Source organism: Triticum aestivum, chromosome 5B, assembly GCF_018294505.1.
Source record: "Triticum aestivum cultivar Chinese Spring chromosome 5B, IWGSC CS RefSeq v2.1, whole genome shotgun sequence".
Classification (NCBI taxonomy): Eukaryota; Viridiplantae; Streptophyta; class Magnoliopsida; order Poales; family Poaceae; genus Triticum; species Triticum aestivum.
The window spans coordinates 306,054,571-306,079,317 of record NC_057807.1 but is presented as its reverse complement, the minus strand read 5'-3'; positions in this window follow the sequence as shown (position 1 = coordinate 306,079,317).

Below are 24,747 nucleotides of genomic sequence, written 5' to 3'. Positions count from 1 at the left end.
AGTAATAATATATGACATGCAACTTACACAAAGCATACGGTCAATTTCGTATGTGAAAGGAGTTTCCAATGATATAATTTTCACATTATACATCTCATGTACTCCCTCCGTCTAGGTGTGTAAGTCATCTTACGAAAACCAAATAATCCCAAAACACGTAGGCGCGGTGCATTAACTTCTACCTCGTTTCTTGTTTCTTGACATATCAACCAATAAGAGATGAGGGTGTGCATGCTTTTAATGACCTAAGACTATCAAACATGACATGCAGTGGTTAGTTAATTGCATGCAATACTATTAATTAGCAAATAAACATTAATGTCTCTCGTTTTCCCCTCCTCCTTGGTCACGGTGCACAGCCTAAGATGACTTACTCACCTAGACGGAGGGAGTACTATTAATTTTGTCAATAGTCAAATTGGAAACCATCTCGAGTACAAATCTAGGAGTACGTACGAATCTAACAATATTGATTGGGCGTTGTTGAATGCTGATACCTTTTTATCATAGTAGAGATACCTTTTTATCACAGGGAAACCGACATGTGGGGCACACCCATCGGGACGATGTAGCGCAGACTAGTCCAATGGAGCTGGCCCACGACCTCCTCGCCACTGACAACCGTTCATGTGGGTTGTTGGGGCCAACAACGGGACGCAGCTCCAGCACAGCCTCTAGACACGGCGACCGCGGTGAGCGACACGCTCATATCATCGATACACACGGTCAGTTTCAGTGTGCCGAGGGTGGCGTTAGTGTTGTGGCACGACCAACGGTATGTTTGGTTTGTGCCCAAGGTTGCTCCATCAAAGCATTGGGTAGCCAAAATTTTGGTTGAGGTATTGGTTGCCCATGATTTGGCCGACATTGGCAAGAAAAATGAACTAGAGTTGGCTAGAGTTCATTGGTATGCCAAAGAAATGGCAACCATCCAAACAAAGACCAATCTTTGGGTCATGACCAAAATTTTGGTTGAGGTATTGGTTGCCCATGATTTGGCCAACATTGGCAAGAAAAATGAACTAGAGTTGGCTAGAGTTCGTTGGCATGCCAAAAAAATGGCAACCATCCAAACAAAGACCAATCTTTGGGTCATGACCAAAATTTTGGTAAGGTGCACTTTGGCCACAATCCAAACACACCCCAACACCCGGCTCGTCGAGGATGCACGGGGCGCCACGACGCGTCCGCGGAGTGGTGTAGCGCGGCCAACTGCATCCTCTGGACCTGAGACCATGCCGGGTCATCTTGCTTTTTCAATGACATGCGGGGATCGCATTTGAGCAAGGGGCATCTCCAACGTTGCCACGACCGTAGCTGACTACCCTGGCACACCAAAGCCCTCGTCCCTCGCGTTGTCGCGCGGTGCGTTCCCAGCCGGCGCCAGTTGCCCGCATTCATGCCGCTCGTTCGTATGTCATCGTTAAGAGGCTCGATGCCCGAGGAACCAACTCCGGTGACTTAATGACGCACCCGGACGCTTGGCCTCACCGGAATGTGCTACTTAAAGCGGCAACGCCCAGCTAACCTCCACACCATAGCGCATTGTCCTCCTACCTGGCACCACATCCGCCATGACCGCAAGTGCGAACGCTGTCGTGGTATTCTCACGGGGGGCTTGCGAGTCGACAGATGCCACAAGGGCTTAGTAAGAGGGTAAGACTGCTGCTGATAGGCCCGGGAGCGAGTACGCGAGTAGCACGTGGTGGTTTACCCAGCTTTGGAGCTCTCTGGAAAGATAATACTCCTACTGCTGCATGTCTGAGTGTATCTGGTATATCTGGTATAGAGTGCTCCTAGAGCTGTATCTGATATCAGTGCCAAGTGCATCTGATCTGGTATATGTCTCATATGTGCACAAGTGTGTGTGGCCGCATGTGCCTGAGCATGCATGCGTGAGTGTGTGTGAGTGTGCGTCCATCATCCTGGATGGATAGATGAGGCCTCCTTTTATAGTATGAGGTAGCTTAAGATGTAATCTAGGTAGTGGCATGGGCAAAGGCATGGTGGGTGTCATCCTTGTCACCTGGGTCACTTCATAAATAGTGCCAGGGGACAAGTGACACTATACATGATGGCTGAGATGACACGTGAATAGTGCTCGGGTACATCTGTCTCGTCGGTGTCTCGTCGATGTCGGGTCGGGCTGTAGTCGGCAGCCGGCTAGTTGGCGCAGTCGGCAGCCGACTGGTTGGCACAGCCGGTAGCCGGCAGCCGGCCGGGTAGGGCAGTCGGACAGGGAGCCGGCAGGAGCAGCCGGACAGTCGGACTGAGGGGCTTTGCTAGCCCCGATGTCTTGAATTATTGTCTCGCCGTCTTCGGGGTATCTGTGTCCAATTACTCCGACAGTAGCCCCCAAGCCTCCGGGCAACTTGGCAAAGTTGGGCGGAGGTTTTTTGGCGAGTGTTCATGGAAATGATCATGAAAAAAGACAAAGTTAGTCCATGCAGATATATCAAATGTTTGCTTTTAGCATTGCAAGTTTTATGCGGAGGGTGCCGACTCGGTTTCGTCCGAGCCCCCTTCAATCTTTTTCATGTTCCCTCCACTCTTTGGCTTGTGCCCTCGCTAGCCGGACAGCCGCTCTGCGGTCTGTGGCTGAGAGTGGGCCGCGGAGTGGAGTGTACAATACTCAGACTCTGGGAGCGAATTTGACCGAGTAGATACTCGTAAAAGAAACGACCGGGTCGCCCGAACCGCTTTTCTTCCCGGACATTTTTCGCGTGGGGGCCTCCAGCGTTCACTCTTGCTAGCGGGACAGCCGCTCTGCGGTCTGTGACTAAGAGTGGGCCTTTGGTACCCCGCACACTACTAAGCCGTCTGCGGGAACTAACGTCTCAGGCCAAGCGGCCAGCCCCCGGGCCAACTCTGGCTGGCGTCGGGGCGAACAGTGATGCATCTATAATAAAATGCGGAGATAGCCCCCGAGCATCGCTCGGGGTTATCCGTGCTTGCATGATGCAAAATATGCGGGTGAGGAGCTCACATTGATTTTTGTGTAGCCGAGGCGGAGTTTGCCGAAGACAGCCGGCGCGGCTCGGCGCTCGCGGAGTGCGTCGGTGCACCCATTGGGTGTAGCCTTCAAGCCCCTGGGTGCTCGAAGGGGGGTCCCAGCAAGTCAGGCTCGACCGGCCAGGCGGCGAGGCGTCTTGCAACGCCCTTTTTCTTCTTTTTTCTCTTCTACCGGCTGCTGGCAACCGGACAAAACTCTTCTCTTGTCTGCAATCTTTGTGGGGGCGTGCCAGCGCACCCACTGGGTGTAGCCCCCGAGATTCGGGACGACTGCTGAGCAGTCGGGCCGGATCTCCCGGCAAATACTTTGTCATATTCCTCACGGGGGCGCGTCAGCGCACCCGCTGGGTGTAGCCCCCGAGATTCGGGCCGACTGCTGAGCAGTCGGGCCGGATCTCCCGGCAACTACTTTGTCTTCTTCTTCGCGGGGGCGCGTCAGCGCACCCGCTGGGTGTAGCCCCCGAGATTCGGGCCGACTGCTGAGCAGTCGGGCCGAATCTCCCGGCAACTACTTTGTCTTTTTCTTCTTCAGCCGGCTGTGCGCAGCCAAACCGGCTCGTCGGTCACCCAGGCAGCGAGGCGGGCAGATGAACCAGCCGGCCGACCGGCGATGCGGGCGGTCGACCAGAGCAGTCGGCTGGACTGCAGTCTGCTTAGTGAGATCCTTCTCTTTTTTTAGGCACTCGGCCTCTTCTCAGCCGGATTGGGCACTCGGCCTCTTTTATTTTCCCCGAGCACCCGACCTCATCTGGCTTTTCTTTTTGTTTCTTTCTCGGGCAGCCGGCTTCTCTCTCCATTTTTTTGTACAAGGCCAGTCAGCCTCTTCTCTTCTCTCTCTGTCCGGCTCCATGCGAGGATTCGGACCCTTCTCTTTTTTTTCTTGGGCAGCTGGACACCTTTTGACTTTTCAGTCAGACTCCCCCTCCCTTTCTTCTTTGTGCAGCCTGCAGAAGAGCCCATTGGGAGCAGCCAGCAGGCGCGAGGCGACGCGGGCACGCTCGCAGGAGGGGCGGCGACGGACGAGCCCAGGGAGGCGCTCGCGAAGGCCGGCCAGCGCAGGGGGCGGTTGGGAGCTAGCCAAGTCGGCTGGGGCGATGAGCCAGCAGCTGGACCTGGTAGTCAGATGGGTGCGGGGAGGAGGCGGACCCGACGCGCGAAGCCGGCCGCCGGCTAGGGCGGCAAGCCGGCGGGAGTAGAGGCCGGACGCGGCTGGAGCACGGTGGAGCCGGCGAGAGGAGCACGGCAGGCGGAGCAGCGCAGCAGGCGGGCGCGGGAGTCGGCCTGGTGGCCCGCTGAAGCGGAGCAGGCGGCCAGGCCGGCTTGGCGACCCGGCAGACGCGGGGTAGGCAGCCGGGGGTGAGGCTTGGAGGTGGGGCTGAAGAAGTGTCCGCCGCGGGCGAAGGCGGAGCCAGCTGGCCAGGGGTGGCCCACGGAGGCGGTAGTGACCACACGGCGGGGTCTGCGCATGGCCGGGTCGTGGACACAGGGAGGCGAGGGCGAGAGGCAGGCGGGGCAGGAGCCGGCCCGGAGTAGCGGCCGACTGGAGGCGGATGCGCGGGGCGGGGGCAGGCCCAAAGCCGCGGCCGAGTGGAGGCGAAGGCGCGAGCTGGCAACGCTGCAGGGAAGCCGGGGAGGAGCCAGCACGGGGGCGAGGGGCGACGAGCCGACTAGCGGATGGGGTCGGACCCACCGCTGTTGGGGTCGAGGACGAGGCAGCGGGCAAGGAGAAGGCCGGTGCACAGGTGTGAAGCCCCCGATTCAATCGTACACTAATCATACACGCAACGTGTCCGATCAAGATCAGGGACTCACGGGAAGATATCACAACACAACTCTAAAAATAAAAATAAGTCATACAAGCATCATAATACAAGCCAGGGGCATTGAGGGCTCGAATACAAGTGCTCGATCATAGACAAGTCAGCGGAAGCAACAATATCTGAGTACAGACATAAGTTAAACAAGTTTGCCTTAAGAAGGCTAGCACAAACTGGGATACAGATCGAAAGAGGTGCAGGCCTCCTGCCTGGGATCCTCCTAAACTACTCCTGGTCGTCGTCAGTAGCCTGCACGTAGTAGTAGGCACCTCCAGTGTAGTGGGAATCGTCGTCGATGGTGGCGTCTGGCTCCTGGGCTCCGGCATCTGGTTGCGACAACCAGGTAGAAGGGAAAGGGGGAAAAGGGGGGGAAAGCAACCGTGAGTACTCATCCAAAGTACTCGCAAGCAAGGAGCTACACTACATATGCATGGGTATATGTGTAAAGGGCTATATCGGTGGACTGAACTGCAGAATGCCAGAATAAGAGGGGGATAGCTAATCCTGTCGAAGACTACGCTTCTGGCAGCCTCCGTCTTGCAGCATGTAGAAGAGAGTAGATCGAAGTCCTCCAAGTAGCATCGCATAGCATAATCCTACCCGGCGATCCTCCCCTCGCCGCCTTGTGGAAAAGCGATCATCGGGTTGTCTGTGGAACTTGTCTGGGTGTGTTTTATTAAGTATCCGGTTCTAGTTGTCATAAGGTCAAGGTACAACTCCGAGTCGTCCTTTTACTAAGGGACACAGCTATTCGAATAGATAAACTTCCCTGCAGGGGTGCACCACATAACCCAACACGCTCGATCCCATTTGGCCGGACACACTTTCCTGGGTCATGCCCGGCCTCGGAAGATCAACACGTCGCAGCCCCACCTAGGCACAACAGAGAGGTCAACACGCCGGTCTAAATCCTATGCGCGTAGGGGTCTGGGACCATCGCCCATTGCACACCTACATGTTGCGAGGGCGGCCGGAAGCAGACCTAGCAACCTCCATTACAAAGGAAGTCATGTTACGCGGTCTAATCCGGCGGGCGCCGCTCCGTCGCTAACGTCAAGAAGGCTTCGGCTGGTACCACGACGTCGAGTGCCCATATCTTTCCCGCGTAGTTGGTTAGTGCGTATAGGCCAGTGGCCAGACTCAGATCAAATACCAAGATCTCGTTAAGCGTGTTATTATGAAGTAACCGCGAATGTCGACCAGGGCTAGGCCCACCTCTCGCCTAGGTGGTCTCAACCTGCCCTGTCGCTCCGCCACATAGTAACAATCGGGGGCCATCGGGAACCCAGGCCCACCTCTACCGGGATGGAGCCACCTGTCCTTCCAGCCCCCACATCTGAATCACTTGCGGGTACTCAACGAGCTGACCCGACTTTAGTCACCATCTGTATAGTATGTATATATGTATAGTATAAACCCGTGATCACCTCCCAAGTGATCACGACCCGATAGCATAGCAAGGCAGACTGACAAGAATGTAGGGCCAATGATGATAAACTTGCATCCTATACTAAGCATTTAGGATTGCGGGTAAGGTATCAACGACTGTAGCAACAATGACAGGCTATGCAATAGAATAGGAGTAACCAAACAGTAACATGCTACACTACTCTAATGCAAGCAGTATAGAGAAGAATAGGCGATATCTGGTGATCAGGGGGGCTTGCCTGGTTGCTCTGGCAAGGAGGGGTCGTCAACACCGTAGTCGAACTAGGGGGGTCGTCGGCAGCCTCGGGGTCTACCGGAAAGAAGTAACAGAGGGAGAACACAATAAATAACAGATCAATCAAAGTATCATATAGCGTAGCATGGCAATACGCGGTGCTACAGGTGACCTAACGCAGTAGTGGGTGATACCCGCGAAGTGGGAAAACATCTGGGAAAGTATCGCAGTGTTTCATGTTTTCGGACAAATGAACCGGACGGGAAAGTTGCGTTTTTGCTATGCTAGGGATGTGTGGCGGACGAACGGGTTGCGTATCTGGATTCGTCTCGTCGTTCTGAGCAACTTTCATGTAGAAAACATTTTCATCTGAGCTACGGTTTATTTTTTATGTATTTCTAAAGTTTTAATCATTTTCTGAATTTAAATTAATTCGAAAATTATATTAAATGAAAATGCTAAGTGCACCTAGTAGAGTGTACACATCAATGCACACACATGCTGACATGTGGGGCTAGTGAGGTGTTGAGTCAGCAGGGTCAACAGTCAACATTGACTAGGTTGAATGGTCAAAACTGGGCAGTGGGGCCCAGATGTCATTGGGCCATTATTTTAAACAGATTGTTTATTTTGCCTAGTTAGTGGTGGGGGCCCAATAGTAGTGTGTAAGGTGCTGGTTTAGTGGCATGTAATTAGATTACCATCTAATCTAATCCTAGAAGGGCCCAGCTGGCGATGGCACTAGCCGGCCACTGTGTGGTTGTGCCTCACGCACGAGTGCACACATGGGGCGCTCGCGGCCAGCGCCAGCCGCTACACTGGTGGCCGACCAAGCAGACGGCTGGGCGAGCGGACAGCGCAGGTGTGCGTTGGGGCAATCGGATGGTTGCGGCATGCGGCGAGGAGCAGGGGAAAGCAGAGGCAGCAGCAGGAAGTAGCGGGAGCAGAAAGTAGTAGCACCAGCTGCAGCAAGAAGCAGAAGCGACAACGGCAATAGCCAGCAGCAGCGCGGGCGGGCGCGGCCAAGCCGCGGTGGATGCACGCTCGGGCGGCGCAGGGGCACGGCCAGGGGCACGCGTGAGCGCGGTTGGGCGTCCACGTTCGGTCAGGGGCTTAGGCTGGAGCAGCACGGGCATACGGGCGTGACCACGGCACGGACGGGCCAAACTCCAGCCATGCCGACTGGTCCTCATGGGGCGACGTCTACAGCGACAGATCAAGGGGGAAAAGCGGGGGAATCGGGAGATGAGCTCACCGTGGAGGCACAAGTAGGCCCGGTGGGAGCTTAGGAGCGCTGGGTTGGACGAATTTGGAGACGAAAGTCGGCGGCGACCAAGGAAGAAGAAGCTCAATCCGCAAGATGTAGAGGCGTCAAAATCGAACGGATGGTCGTAGATGGCGTAGACGAACACTGCAGAGCTCCTGGACTTGTTGCATCAACGAGGGGAGTCCGGTGGCCGCGGGATTGGCACTACGACGGTCGCGTCAGGTGCCTCTCCAGATCAGGGAGAGCGAGGGGTAAGAGGGGGTAGTGGCTAGGGTTTGACCAGGGTCGCGGGGTCGAGGAAGAGGGGCGAAGGGGGTCTTGTAGTTGAGGGGGAGGCGTGGATGGCCGGCACCTAGCCGAGGCACCATGGATGGCCTCCACGCCCTCCTGTGAACAGGAGGTGGGAGGAGGGCGGCTGGGCTAAGCCTCCCTAGCCATATGGGCCTAATCGCCCAGTAGTTTAGGTTTTCTTCTTTTTTTTTGTTTACTGTTTTTCTTTTTATCTACTGTTTTGTGTTAAGTTAATCCGCCAAATTGATTTTGTAAAATTATGAAACTTGGCTCATAATTTGTATTGCAATTTTGGACACTGCCACAAAAAGTTTGGAGTTATTCTGAAAAGTTTTAAAATCATGTTTAAAACTTAAATGGTTCATTAAGATGATAACGGACCACTTCATAAATTACTAGGGATTAACTGGCGAGTCAAATAATGTTGGTTTAATCATGAGAATTAGTTAGCGAATACTTGTAACCCAACGAACATTTTTAATTTACCTTTTTAAGAACTAATAATTTGACTTGTATTTTGAATTTGAATTTGAGTTTGATTTGGAACAATGTGATCATTAGCAAGAAAAATGTGATGACATGGCACCATTAGTGAGTGGTTACTGTAGCTTAATTATCCGGGCGTCACAATTCTCCTCCACTACAAGAAATCTCGTCCCGAGATTTAAGAGGGGAGCAAGGGGAAGGGATTTGGTTACGAAATTCTAACGGGTCTTCTCGGTGTTTGGTTGCTCTTCTCGAAGAGGTCAACCCGATACGTTGATGCTTTCATTCCTCTGCTCCAGGTCATCATGATGAAGTCGTCCTCCTTCCTTCGAGAACTCCATCGTACGTACGAAGGACAAGGGGTAACTTCGGAAGAACGGACCTGCTACCATGTTGCGTATCTGGTAGATAACATCAGGAAAGGTGGTCGAAAGTAACTCTCGAATCGAATCTTAAGAAAATATCGAGAGCAAAGTAAGAAGGTATCATGGGAAGTTTCAAGCGGGTAGGCAATCATTCGTTGCCTGAAACGAAGTGTGAAAGGGGTTCAGAGCAATGGGAATAAGTATTGCGTCTGATACCATAATAGATCACTAGGCAGGTGGCCCGTGAATTACATACGAAGTCAAGCACGAGGAATAACTTTGACAAAAGGTTCTACAGGAGAGTCAGGTTTTGATCCAGTGGACCTATGGGTTATGGGCCCACCATGTGGGTTGAAAGTAGGAAGGGTGGTGACATCTTGCACAGCCGCGACAGGGAGGCATGTCGGTGAATAGCTTGTCAGGTATGCCGGCAACAATGTTGGTACCAAGGACGGGGAACAAAGAGAGTAATTTTCCTGCTTGTTGAATGAGGCGAACCAATTGGCAAAGTTATCACCCGTCGGTGGTTACTGGAATGTCACCAACAATAGTAACAGGATCTTACAGACAGAGTGGTACAACAAGGTGCCTACCTAAGCAGGGAATTATCTCTGCTTAGTTAAGTCAGCGTACAAGAGAGGTTAAACAAAACAATGGAAGGGGAAATGTATTTACACACATTTTACAAGGGTATATCCTTCCCAAGGACAAGCAGAGCATGATATCCTGACAGGATAATGTAGAAAACCCGGTAGGTAAGGGGAGAGAAATTTCATGACATTACCCATACAACGGTGTGTGGATAATTGAGCAAGAACCATTTAGGATCGCACCTCAAATGTTCTTGTTGAAGAGCGGGGGTATCATAGTCATGCTTCGAGGTAGCAATGATATGGTGTTTCAATCAAGGGCCAGACTTTGGATACACAAATGATCCATCAGGAGCAACTTATAAAATAAGTCTTACAATTTCCTCCAGGAAGAATGGTTGTCCTTGCAAAAGAAATTATAATGATAGGTCCTCCAGCCAGGGGGGTGCTAGGCATGACATCATCTTACCGGGTCATCTAAGAACCATCATCATAACTCCTGGAAAGTTGTCCCAACCATCATATCTGACCGAGATTCAGATCCACTTGGTGTCATGATACCTCAGACTCAGGATGTCCGAGAAGAAAAGGTGCAACACAAATAGATGAAATGACATTGAAAGATTCTCGGGAAATGAACTATGGAAGCGAGTCCCGAAACAAGAGTTCATCAATAAACCAAGGAGAGGATGAGGAGGTGGTTGATGAACTCAGCGACAAATCATGGAGAATGCCAAAAGATGGATTTCCACACTTATGTGAACAAAGAGATAACATTTGTCAGATCAAATGATATAATGATGTATGCTCGAGGAAAACATACATAATTTAACAATGATAGAAGGGGCACCCGGAAATCTGGACTAGATATCACGATCAATGTTTGAATGATGATTCAATAAGCAATAGACTTAGAGTGAAACTATCGACCATTAACTTCAAAGCAATAGGGTTGCTAGAAGTACAGAATCCAAGCAGCACGGTTCACGTGTTGGTATCCCGGGTAAAATCAACACGGGGACCCAGGAATGAGCGGAGATGGCAAGAAGTATTACTATACCAAGAATTCTTAAGAGGTGGTGAAATTCTCACAACATTCTTGACATAAAAGATGGTAATACTCCATGGTAAAGGAGAACAAATACTGGATAGCAAGAATCTCAAGGTATAACACAGAACAAGAACAAGTTTATGTTGGAGGTAAGGCAATAAAGTGGTCGATGACAACAAAAATCATCGAGGGCAAGTATGGTATTTCTCATCATGAATTCAATTGATATCCTGGAAGAGCTCAGAATGTTGATGATGATCATGACACATTTGTTGAGAGGTTTCATGAAGATATAATCGCTCATCGACGACATCAAGTCAAAGGAATGATGAAGCGAAAGGTTATTGGAACCACGACACAAACTCGAAATCAAGCTTGCTGTTCAAGGCGAAATGATATGATGAGGAAAATTGACATAAGCTCAGCTCATCGTCGAAATTGGTGCTCCGGGAAGGACCAGGTAGCACCGTTAAAATTTAGCACTATAATGATATAGCTGATTAGGCTAGGAATGAGTTGAAGGATTATTAAACTCATAAGCAATGAAAATTACTTGGGGTTATCAAACCAGAATGCAGAATCGGTTCACATATCGGTGTTCTCGGTTGATGACAACCCAAAACCCAGGGGAAATCTGAAATCGATGAGAAGCAATACTAGATGAAGACTCATAGGGAGCAACACAGTTCTTTGATATTCTCGAGATACCGGGGGTAATACTCGACGATAGATCAAAGTAGAGGTTGGACTAGGGTATTGCCCTACAAAAGACAAGTGCTTAAACTTGCACGAGAAATGGTATTTAAAGGAGAACATGGTCGGATCCACGATTACAAAAGACCAGATCTTGGATATAAATGAACTTATACCAAAGGAATAATTAATTTAAGAGAAGTTTTAATGATAAGAACTACATCGTATCCATGGGCATGAACACCAAGTTCAAGGTCGACTCCCACTTCTCCAATGCATAACCTTTCATTCACTTCTCACTTTCGAAGAAGTTGTAGTGTTGAAATTTTATCTAGCAAAATACCAGAAGAATATGACTCGTGAAAACTCTCGGGTTCCCACAGATTAAGGAAGGCATAGGTTCAACCCATCGGGGCATCTTAGGAACATATACCACAAGCTTCGGAGTAAATAATACAAGCTCGAAAGTAGAGCATTGTTCAAAAGCAGATGATACAATTTACCAATGGCGTTATATACCCATGGAAAGGCTCACAAGGTTATTCAGTATGAAGGACACTGTCGGATAAAATCCAACAAAGGAACCGATGGTCCACAAGGGATCTGATGTGAGCATCGGTACTCAACCAGAGGAAGAAGAATGCAAGGAGATCTGATTATAGAAACATCTGACTAATTCAAAGTTCAAATGCAAAAGAACTATGATTTCCAAATCAGGGGATCAGAAGCAACGCTCTGATCAAGGATGGATAAGTTGAGTAGGCTTAGGGGTACAATCGATGGCAATTTGATTGGTCGAGATCCAGCTCATGTTTAAAATGACGTCTGAGCGGAAAGATAATTTAAAAGGATCAACTGATGATTGCGTGCATTCGCACTCAGGTTGAATCAATAGGATCAAAATGATGGTGCCTAAGGATACTAACGAATATTGCCAGACATATGGAAAGCATCCATAATGCAAGCAGACAAGTATTGCAGAGCAATAATTTTAAAGAGGATTCTCGAATGATCGGATAGAATTTCAAAGTATCATATAAAACATATGAACAACTAGGGATGGATGAATACTCGGTAATTGTGAGGAATTATCCATACATGTATTTGTGCGGAAAAGGAACTGCAAGGCAGTAAGCATAAAGGATCCTTGAAACATCGAAGAGTATTTCAACGCATCTTGTAATAATAAGAGCAACTGGGGATGAAGGTATGAATGAGAAGTTACCCATAGAGGTTTATCGAGGGATGGGAATTGCAAAAGCAATGGCACAAGTCTCGAGAGAACATCATAGAGTATTTTTGGAATCTTCTGGTGCAGCAGGTGGTCATTGGTAACACGGGGCTCTCCGGGTGGAAGTGATCACGAGATCCTAATGTTAGAGTTAGCAAAATTCATTTAACCCGAATAGAAGAGAGATCAGAGTCCCAGAGTATATAGACGAGGAGTAAAAGATCCTAATACCACCCAATGGCAACGTGGGCCCGTAAGCCACACGGCCATGTTAATAAAAGTTTTTCAATGACTAGACTCGACTTCGGCCAAGGAGTTGGAAAGGGGGATTCCTACAGGCAGTCGGCTCTGATACCAACTTGTGACGCCCCCGATTCAATCGTACACTAATCATACACACAAACGTGTACGATCAAGATCAGGGACTCACGGGAAGATATCACAACACAACTCTAAAAATAAAAATAAGTCATACAAGCATCATAATACAAGCCAGGGGCCTCGAGGGCTCGAATACAAGTGCTCGATCATAGACAAGTCAGCGGAAGCAACAATATCTGAGTACAGACATAAGTTAAACAAGTTTGCCTTAAGAAGGCTAGCACAAACTGGGATACAGATCGAAAGAGGCGCAGGCCTCCTGCCTGGGATCCTCCTAAACTACTCCTGGTCGTCGTCAGTAGCCTGCACGTAGTAGTAGGCACCTCCAGTGTAGTAGGAATCGTCGTCGATGGTGGCGTCTGGCTCCTAGGCTCCGGCATTTGGTTGGGACAACCAGGTAGAAGGGAAAGGGGAAAAAAGGGGGGGAAAGCAACCGTGAGAACTCATCCAAAGTACTCGCAAGCAAGGAGCTACACTACATATGCATGGGTATATGTGTAAAGGGCTATATCGGTGGACTGAACTGCAAAATGCCAGAATAAGAGGGGGATAGCTAATCCTGTCGAAGACTACGCTTCTGGCAGCCTCCGTCTTGCAGCATGTAGAAGAGAGTAGATCGAAGTCCTCCAAGTAGCATCGCATAGCATAATCCTACCCCGGCGATCCTCCCCTCGTCGTCCTGTGGAAAAGCGATCACCGGATTGTCTGTGGAACTTGTCTGGGTGTGTTTTATTAAGTATCCAGTTCTAGTTGTCGTAAGGTCAAGATACAACTCCGGGTCGTCCTTTTACCGAGGGACACGGCTATTCGAATAGATAAACTTCTCTGCAGGGGTGCACCACATAACCCAACACGCTCGATCCCATTTGGCCGGACACACTTTCCTGGGTCATGCCCGGCCTCGGAAGATCAACACGTCGCAGCCCCACCTAGGCACAACAGAGAGGTCAACACGTCGGTCTAAATCCTATGCGCGCAGGGGTCTGGGCCCATCGCCCATTGCATACCTGCATGTTGCGAGGGCGGCCGGAAGCAGACCTAGAAACCTCCATTACAAAGGAAGTCCCGTTACGCTGTCCAATCCGGCGCGCGCCGCTCCATCGCTGACGTCAAGAAGGCTTCGGCTGATACCACGACGTCGAGTGCCCATATCTTTCCCGTGTAGTTGGTTAGTGCGTATAGGCTAGTGGCCAGACTCAGATCAAATACCAAGATCTCGTTAAGCGTGTTATTATGAAGTAACCGCGAACGTCGACCAGGGCTAGGCCGACCTCTCGCCTAGGTGGTCTCAACCTACCCTGTCGCTCCGCCACATAGTAACAATCGTGGGCCGTCGGGAACCCAGGTCCACCTCTACCGCGATGGAGCCACCTGTCCTTCCAGCCCCCACATCTGAATCACTTGCGGGTACTCAACGAGCTGACCCGACTTTAGTCACCATCTGTATAGTATGTATATATGTATAGTATAAACCCGTGATCACCTCCCAAGTGATCACGACCCGATAGCATAGCAAGGCAGACTGACAAGAATGTAGGGCCAATGATGATAAACTTGCATCCTATACTAAGCATTTAGGATTGCGGGTAAGGTATCAACGACTGTAGCAACAATGACAGGCTATGCAATAGAATAGGAGTAACCAAACAGTAACATGCTACACTACTCTAATGCAAGCAGTATAGAGAAGAATAGGCGATATCTGGTGATCAAGGGGGGGCCTTGCCTGGTTGCTCTGGCAAGGAGGGGTCGTCAACACCGTAGTCGAACTGGGGGGGTCGTCGGCAGCCTCGGGGTCTACCGGAAATAAGTAACAGAGGGAGAACACAATAAATAACAGAGCAATCAAAGTATCACATAGCGTAGCATGGCAATACGTGGTGCTAGAGGTGACCTAACGCAGTAGTGGGTGATACCCGCGAAGTGGGAAAACAATCGGGAAAGTATCCCGGTGTTTCACGTTTTCGGACAGATGAACCGGACGAGAAAGTTGCGTGTTTGCTATGCTAGGGATGTGTGGCAGATGAACGGGTTGCGTATCTGGATTCGTCTCGTCGTTCTGAGCAACTTTCATGTAGAAAACATTTTCATCTGAGCTACGGTTTATTTTTTATGTATTTCTAAAGTTTTAATCATTTTCTGAATTTAAATTAATTCGAAAATTATATTAAATGAAAATGCTAAGTGCACCTAGTAGAGTGTACACATGAATGCACACACAGGTTGACATGTGGGGCCAGTGAGGTGTTGAGTCAGCAGGGTCAACAGTCAACATTGACTAGGTTGAATGGTCAAAACTGGGCAGTGGGGCCCAGATGTCATTGGGCCATTATTTTAAACAGATTGTTTATTTTGCCTAGTTAGTGGTGGGGGCCCAATAGTAGTGTGTAAGGTGCTGGTTTAGTGGCATGTAATTAGATTACCATCTAATCTAATCCTAGAAGGGCCCAGGTGGCGATGGCACTAGCCGGCCACTGTGTGGTTGTGCCTCAGGCACGAGTGCACACATGGGGCGCTCGCGGCCAGCGCCAGCCGCTACACTGGTGGCCGAGCAAGCAGACGGCTGGGCGAGCGGACAGCGCAGGTGTGCGTTGGGGCAATCGGATGGCTGCGGCATGCGGCGAGGAGCAGGGGAAAGCAGAGGCAGCAGCAGGAAGTAGCGGCAGCAGCGGGAGCAGAAAGTAGTAGCACCAGCTGCAGCAAGAAGCAGAAGCGACAACGGCAATAGCCAGCAGCAGCGCGGGCGGGCGCGGCCAAGCCGCGGTGGATGCACGCTCGGGCGGCGCAGGGGCACGGCCAGGGGCACGCGTGAGCGCGGTTGGGCGTCCACGTTCGGTCAGGGGCTTAGGCTGGAGCAGCACGGGCATACGGGCGTGACCACGGCACGGACGGGCCAAACTCCGGCCATGCCGACTGGTCCTCATGGGGCGACGTCTACAGCGACAGATCGAGGGGGAAAAGCGGGGGAATCGGGAGATGAGCTCACCGTGGAGGCACAAGTAGGCCCGGTGGGAGCTTAGGAGCGCTGGGTTGGACGAATTTGGAGACGAAAGTCGGCGGCGACCGAGGAAGAAGAAGCTCGATCCGCAAGATGTAGACGCGTCAAACTCGAACGGATGGTCGTAGATGGCGTAGACGAACACTGCGGAGCTCCTGGACTTGTTGCATCAACGAGGGGAGTCCGGTGGCCGCGGGATTGGCGCTGCGACGGCCGCGTCAGGTGCCTCTCCAGATCGGGGAGAGCGAGGGGTAAGAGGGGGTAGTGGCTAGGGTTTGACCAGGGTCGCGGGGTCGAGGAAGAGGGGCGAAGGGGGTTTTGTACTCGAGGGGGAGGCGTGGATGGCCGGCACATGGCCGAGGCGCCATGGATGGCCTCCACGCCCTCCTGTGAACAGGAGGTGGGAGGAGGGCGGCTGGGCTAAGCCTCCCTAGCCACATGGGCCTAATCGCCCAGTAGTTTAGGTTTTCTTCTTTTTTTTTTGTTTACTGTTTTTCTTTTTATCTACTGTTTTGTGTTAAGTTAATCCGCCAAATTGATTTTGTAAAATTATGAAACTTGGCTCATAATTTGTATTGCAATTTTGGACACTGCCACAAAAAGTTTGGAGTTATTCTGAAAAGTTTTAAAATCATGTTTAAAACTTAAATGGTTCATTAAGATGATAACGGACCACTTCATAAATTACTAGGGATTAACTGGCGAGTCAAATAATGTTGGTTTAATCATGAGAATTAGTTAGCGAATACTTGTAACCCGACGAACATTTTTAATTTACCTTTTTAATAACTAATAATTTGACTTGTATTTTGAATTCGAATTTGAGTTTGATTTGGAACAATGTGATCATTAGCAAGAAAAATGTGATGACATGACACCATTAATGAGTGATTACTATAGCTTAATTATCCGGGCGTCACAACAGAGGCAGAGCGGCGAGCCGGCGAGCAGACGGCACGCTCGGAGCCGGCCAGCGAGCGCGGAGGAGTAAGCGGAGCCAGTCAGCGGCGAGAAACGGGGGCGGCCGGCCGCAGCCGGCAGCGCGGCGGGGAGCGGACGCGTGCGTGGGCCTCAGCGCTCGCGAGTTGGAGGCGGCGGGCAGAGACCACGGGCGCTGAAGACCGGCGGTGGAGTGGCTGCTGGGAGCCACCGTGGCACAGCGAGGAGGTGCGCGGGGGTGGCCATGGAAGCGAGGCCGCGGTTGCATGTACAAGGATGGACGACGCGCGCGTGAAGACCTCGCGGCTGGCGACGCAGAAGTAAAATAGCACGCATGTGTGTACGTATGTAGAGCTAGCTAGCTGCAGAATCGATCGAGCTGCCAGGGTGTTTGTTTGCTTGCTAGCTTCACACACTCGTGTTGTAGTGGTTGTTGGATAGTGTATAGGCAATGTATGGCTATAGTTTGACCATTGTTGACTTGCTCTAGCTAGTCTGCATAGATGATGTATGGAGGAGTGAAGGCGCGGCCGGAGCAAGGCGCACCGCGGAGGAAAGCAGACGCGAGCGGCGCGTGGACGGACGCGGCCGACCGAAGCGAGGCCCCACGCGTTGCGCGCGCGCGGACGGGCGGCCGGCTTTGCGGTGGTGGTGAAGAAGAGGGCGAGGCCGCTGACGAGGGCGCGCCGCCCCTCGCGGCCACTCGGGGGCGTGTCGATGTTGAGCCCCCGACCGCCGCTATCGGAGAGGCGGCGCGACGCCACGATGATATAGACGAAGAGGCCGATGGCGAGGACGCGCCACCCCTCGCGGCTACTCTGAGGGCGTGATGATGTCGGGTCCCCGAGCGCTACAGGAGAGACGATGGCGACGCCACGGTGATGACGAAAGTGGTCCCGCCCGGACTGCGAAACCAGCAGCAGCGTGGTAGCATAGTAGTAGTACCACATCACGGTGGGCGCCAACTGTCGTGGTATTCTCACGGGGGGCTTGCGAATCGACAGATGCCACAAGGGCTTAGTGTGAGGGTAAGACTGCTGCTGATAGGCCCGGGAGCGGGTATGCGAGTAGCACGCGGTGGTTTACCTAGCTTCGGAGCTCTCCGGAGAGATAATACTCCTACTGCTGCATGTCTGAGTGTATCTGGTATATTTGGTATAGGTGCTCCTGGAGCTGTATCTGAGATCAGTGCCAAGTGCATCTGATCTGGTAAATGTCTCATATGTGCACAAGTGTGTGTGGCCGCATATGCCTGAGCATGCATGCGTGAGTGTGTGTGAGTGTGAGTCCATCATCCTGGATGGATGGATGAGGCCTCCTTTTATAGTATGAGGTAGCTTAGGATGTAAGCTAGGTAGTGGCATGGGCAAAGGCATGGTGGGTGTCATCCTTGTCCCCTGGGTCACTTCATAAATAGTGCCAGGGGACAAGTGACACTATACATGATGGCTGAGATGACACGTGAATAGTGCTCGGGTACATTCGTCTCGTCAGTGTCTCGTCGATGTCGGGTCGGGCTGCAGTCGGCAGCCGTCTAGTTGGCGCAGTCGGCAGCCGACTGGTTGGCGCAGTCGACAGCCGGTAACCGGCCGGGCAGGGCAGTCGGACAGGGAGCCGGCAGGAGCAGCCGGGCAGTCGGACTGAGGGGCTTTGCTAGCCCCGATGTCTTGAATTATTGTCTTGCCGTCTTCGGGGTATCCGTGTCCAATTACTCCGACAAACGCTCTGCGGGAGAGCTTGTCTTCGGGGATGAAGCTCGAGGTCGCCGCCCTCGCACAAGTCGCCTCTCGCGACGCAATAGCGGCGTAGCCGGAAGCGGGCGCGACCGCACAAGCGGTGGCCACGCTGGCGGCCGACGACGGGGGCACCGTCAGCCACGCGTTCTACTTGCCGCCATCCAACGTCCGGCACCGCCGAGGTCGTGGACTCCTCCGAGGATGAGTAGGGCATGGGAGACGGCAGGGCATGGTGTGCCAACTGGCCAGTCCGTAACCCGTGTTCTACTCTTCCTCGTCGGAGATCGCACCTTCACTTCACGGGTCTTGAACCCCGCCCCCATACATAGAGATCGCAGATGGAGGATGTCGGTCGCCACCGTAGAATAGGTTTAGGGTTGGGTTTCTTTTATTTTTCTGTCCTATAAAAGTTTAAAATGTAATGAAAATCTGCCGTGTTTGCATTAATCTCGGCCGGTGTATATGAACTTTCACAATAATATACATATTGTAGGAGTACTAGCAAGATGCCCGTGCGTTGCACAGAAGATCAAGATCTTGTGGGAGAAAAGGATGAACGAGGGAAAGCCTTATCTGCAAATGTGGAGAGGGGTGTGGGTAAATTGTCATAGTTTCCTTCCTATCCGTTAGATATAGATTGGATGGCCTATATTGCAGGATGACAGGCACACCATCATCACCAACTCTGCTTTTTATTGAACCGAGACAAATCTAAAAAACCCAACTAATCCAACCTCCCAGCATATCGCGTGGGAAAAGACTCGGCCGCGCCGTTTTAGTCGGGATTACCGGATTACTAGTAGTAGTATCGATGGATCGCGCGAAGCAACATTTTTTTTGAGGGGGCGAAGCGCCTGGTTTAAAAGGAAAAAAGGCGGTACACTCACATCTCTCCTATCGCGGTCGCATTGCATCCCACACACGTTCGGTCCTACACACGGCTCACGTAAACGGAACGTGCTTCGGCTTGCCTCTTCACTGACACGTGGGACTGCACTTGGAGAAACCGACCATGCGCCAAACTCCCCCCGCCCGCCACGCAAAAATCCTCCCCCCCCCACAAAAATTCCCCCCAAATCTGATTCAACCCCCCTTCGGCCAAATATTCCCCAAACCCCCCTCCCCCCCCCCCCCCCCCCGTCCCCCCTCCACTCCATTCGCTCCGCCAAAGCCGCCCTCCCCGCCGCGCCAATACGTCGGTGCCGCGGTTCGTCGAGGGGATGCACGGCGATCCTCTCGCTGCCACCGTACTCTCTTGTAGACTGCCGTCCTCTAGCCGCGTCACCACCTCTGGCTATGTTCTTGTGGAGGCGCATGGCGGTCAGCGCCGCCACCGCTGGCGACGTTCGTGTGGAGACGCACGGCGGTCAGCTTCTCCCACGGCACACGCATTCTAGACTGAGGCCCCGTTCATGTCGGTGTAGTGCTGAATGTTAGCTGATAGACGCTGTTAATCTTACTGTTTGCCGAAGTAGTTTACTGTCAATATGCTCTGCTTAAGAAGCTTCCTTGCCCTGTTCTGCAATCAATCTGCTTAGCTGAGATGGCATGCCAAGGCCGATTAGTTGCTAAAATATCCTGCCATATATTTATTGTGACGTAGATTGCCATGGTCTAGTAGCCAATCTGTTAGGTGAAATAGCTCTACACCGTTTTATACTCGATCTTTGTTGCTGCGATGGCCTTCGATAGTTTGATGGTTGTGTGCTCGGCCTCATTGACTACTGAAACAGCCTGCCATAATTTAGCACTCAAATATGTTTGCTGAATTAGCTTTACATATATTTCGTTACTTAGATCTGCTCGTCCAAATATCTTGCCATAGCTTTAGACATCGACCTAGGTATTTTTTTTCTGGACTTCATAAAAAAGCATATATGTTTTTCCTGTAATATCTAGTAGAAGAACTAATTTGTATGTCTAACAGATGGACAGGACTTGGATAACTTCTGCTCGAAGATTCTCCGCTGCATATGTCGAGGGGGTTGAAAACTTCATGAACTTTATCAGAGCTGAGTACGGTGGTCCGAAATCAGATGTGCTCTGCCCGTGTAGCAGTTGTATGAATTCAGTTACAAGACCCCAGTCAACTGTGCAAAATCATCTACACTTGTATGGGATGTCGGTCACATATACTAGGTGGGTTCATCATGGTGAAGCTGTGAACGTCAATGTTATTGACTACGTGGAAGCAGCAGATCACCATCTTGATCTGCCTGATGCTCAGGTGGAAGAGGAGGAGGAGGTGGTGGTGGCGGAGCCAGTGAGTTTGACCAACATTGAAACAATGCTACGAAATGCTCGTGCATTCCGTGAACTTTCACCTGCAGAAGAAAAATGGTGGGCCCGCATGTTGGAACAATGCAACGTTGCTGTCACCCCAGGAAATAAGCTGTCAGTATTCTCAGCTATGGTCACCTTTCTTCAGGTGAAGACATCTGAGCGGATGACCAACAAATCATTCGATGCGATGTTGGCTGCTTTCCGCAAATCTTTCCCAGATGCGTCTGAGCTGCCACACACCTACAGTAAAATGAAGAATTTCCTTCGTGCAGTTGGAATTGGATATGATATGATCCATGTTTGTAAGAATAATTGTGTTCTGTTCCGGAAGGATTATGCCAACTTAAGTGAATGCCCGAAATGCAAATCATCAAGATGGAAAGATGGCGATGCTGTGAAGAGGGTTCCTCATAATGTTCTGAGACATTTTCCAATTACACCAAGATTGCAGAGGTTGTTTCATGATGCTGAAACAAGAGAGGATGTACTGTGGCATTCTAGGAACCAGGAGTACAGAGATCAGAATGTAATGAGCCATCCATCTCATGGTAGTGAGTGGAAAAGCTTCAATGATAAACACAAAGAGTTTGCTGCTGACCCGAGAAACATTAGACTTGGCTTAGCTTCAGATGGATTTAACCCATTTGGCCACCAGAGCGCCACATATAGCATGTGGCCAGTGCTTGTTATCCCTTACAACATGCCTCCAAATGTCTGCACCAAAGAATCAAACTACATGATGGCCTTGCTCATCCCAGGTCCAAAAAGTCCTGGAAAGGATTTTGATTTGTTCATGGAGCCTCTTGTGGAGGAACTTCAACAGCTATGGAAGGGTGTTCTCACTCGAGACCTATATAGCAGCCCACCAGCTGATTTCTTTCTGCGTGCTGTTGTAATTTGGTGCATCCATGATTATCCGGCTTTGGGCACTATGTCAGGGCGAACGACACATGGTTACAATGCATGTGTTCGCTGTGACAGGAATCCGCTGTCATACGCAATACTTAGCAAGATCTGTTACATTGGACACTGCCGTTTCCTTGCCAAGGACAAGCCGCATCCTAGAAAATACCGAAGACATGTGTTCAATGCAAAGCATGAAAACCGTGATGCGCCAAAGAGGCTCACCGCCGATGAGTTGCAAGTGGAATTAGAGAAGGTCAGGCATATTACACCAGGAAACCATCCTGGTAATGGTAGCGGGAAAAGGAAGCGTGGCACGGTAGAAGAGAGATTATTGTTTACCCGCAGGTCCACTTTGTGGGACTTGGAGTATTGGAAAGATTTGGATCTGCGGCATAATCTTGATGTGATGCACATCGAGAAAAATATATGTGACAGCATTATCGGCACACTTCTTAACATTGAAGGCAAGACGAAAGATACCTTAAAATCTAGGATTGATTTGACACACCTGGGTATCAGAAAGGATTTGCAGGTGCAAGATGAAGGTAAACCACGGGATATGGCACCAGCTGTGTACGTCTTGGACAAGGTAAAAAGAAAAGAATTCTGCGAGGTCCTGTCACGTGTGAGATTCCCACATGGATTTGCTTCCAACCCTGAAAGGAGAGTCAGTGCAGATGGAAACAAGGTACAAGGGTTGAAAACTCATGACTGCCACGTCCTACTTCAAAGGGTTTTACCTGTTATCCTTAGAGGATTGGGCCGCCCTGACTTATACAGAGCAGTTGCAGAGTTGGGACAATTCTTCAGGGAACTCTGCAGTAGAAATATCAGGATAGATGCTTTGGAGCGTCTTAGAGACAAGATACCAACTATCCTATGCGACCTTGAGAAGATATATCCTCCAGCCTTCTTTGATGTGATGGTGCATTTGGCTGTTCATCTACCTGATGAGGCACTACTTAGAGGTCCAGTACAGTATGGCTGGATGTACCCTATTGAAAGGCGGCTAGGCACTTTCAAGGGCTATGTTAGGAACAGAGCTAGACCCGAGGGTTCCATTGCAGAGGCCTACATTGCTACAGAAGCGTTGACATTCTGCTCAAAATACATTGAAACAGCTGATCAGCTTAGCAAAGAGGTGGGTGAAGACAATCCCGGGCTCAATGTTTTCGATTATTCTGTTCGAGTTACAGGGAAGAGTCGACAAGAGGACAAACCTAAAGATTTGGACAAAATGGTTTGGTATGTGTTGAATAACTGTCCTGAGATACTACCTTATATCAAGTAAGTGCAGTACTGCAGCTTATACATCGTAATCTACTAAACTTGCAGCACATTCTTATATATTTAGATGTTTGACGCGATCACTATGTTGTGCAGCATCTACAAAGAGGAGTTACTGCCGCAAAATCCAAGAAACATTGACAAACTGGTTATGGCAGGATTTGCGAAATGGTTCAAGAACCATGTAAGCTTTTGAAGTGCACTGTCAGTTTTTTTAATATATTGAGTACATAAGATGATCAGCTTGTCTATTTTCTAACCATAGGTTAAGAAGATGCGGGAGGATGGGCAGGCAGTTGATGATGCCCTTTACTCACTAGCAATGGGTCCTGATACTCGGGTAAGACATTATGAATCTTGCGTTGTTGGAGATGTGCGCTACAACACCCTTGCACGAGACGAAGGCAGGAAGACACAAAACAGTGCCATCATGAGCACGGATACGTATGACAAAGAGACAACTGAAATGTATGCTAACATAACAGACATTGTTCAGTTGCAGTATATCTCCAGTTTCGAGGATCATCGGTGTGTGGTTCTGTTGTGCTGTCGTTGGTATAACCTGTTTTCCAGGATCGCAAAACCCAGAGCTGATGATTATTTCAAATCCATCAATGTCAAGGCGGCGTACCAGACCAACGAGCCTTTTATTTTGGCAAATCAAGCAACACAGATATTTTTCTTGGAAGACACATTTGCACGTAGCGATGACTGGAGAGTATTGCAAAGGTTTGAGCAGAGGAATTCGTTTAATGAAGTTGCACAACAAGATGATGCTTACACTGCTCCTGATGTACAAGATAACACAGATGTTCCTAATATCTTTGAGAACCATCACGTCAATGACGCCGGCGAAAAGATTGCCTGTCGTGTTGTGGACATACAAGAGTTGATCAAGAAGAAGCCAACGTTCGAGGACGTTGAGGACGAAGAAGAAGATGACACCGTGGGGAATTACGATTCAGACTGATACACATGGCGAAGATGTTGACGCTGCTGCTGCGGATGATGATTACATTGCTTTTGTCGTATTTGCCTGTCAGAAGACGTTTTTTATCTACTATGTGAAATTGTGTTTGCTATGACAACTGAAACCTGATGAACATGTTGTTTAGTATTTTGCTGTGAGAACATCACTTGTTATGTATGCTGATTTGTGTTTGGTGATTGTATGACAACTAAAACATGATGACATTGTTGTTTAGTTGTACTCATATTTGGCTGTGAAACTTGAATTTGATGACATAGTTTGCTGTTGGACTGCAATTTGCTCGACGTCTTCGAATGAGAACAAAGCTGACCCGACAGGGCCTCTGCTATTTATTTATTTATATGAGCAAAAGGGGATACCCCCTGATTTCCGTTAATAGAAATCATTAGATGTTCACAACACTACGCCCAGCCTGCTACACAGGTTTCATTCATTACTAGTTTCAGCAAAGTGCTCATGTCGTAGCCACTGAATACATCACGAGTGCTACATACACTGCAAATAAAGAGACAATCATCCTACAGAGCACATCGATTTTGCCCATTATCTTCACAAGCTCTTTCATCTCCTCATTGCTGTCAAGGCCGTTCAGCAGCTGTTGCTTGGCCATGATCAGAGGAACTGCATCTTTAACCTTCTGCTCTGCATCTTCCTCTTCTGTCGTTCCTTCAGTTACTTGTCCAACACCCCAACCTGCTGGTATTGGGATTCCTCGGCTAACCAAATAATCAGCGTAGTTGCATTCCCCCACATCAGCAAC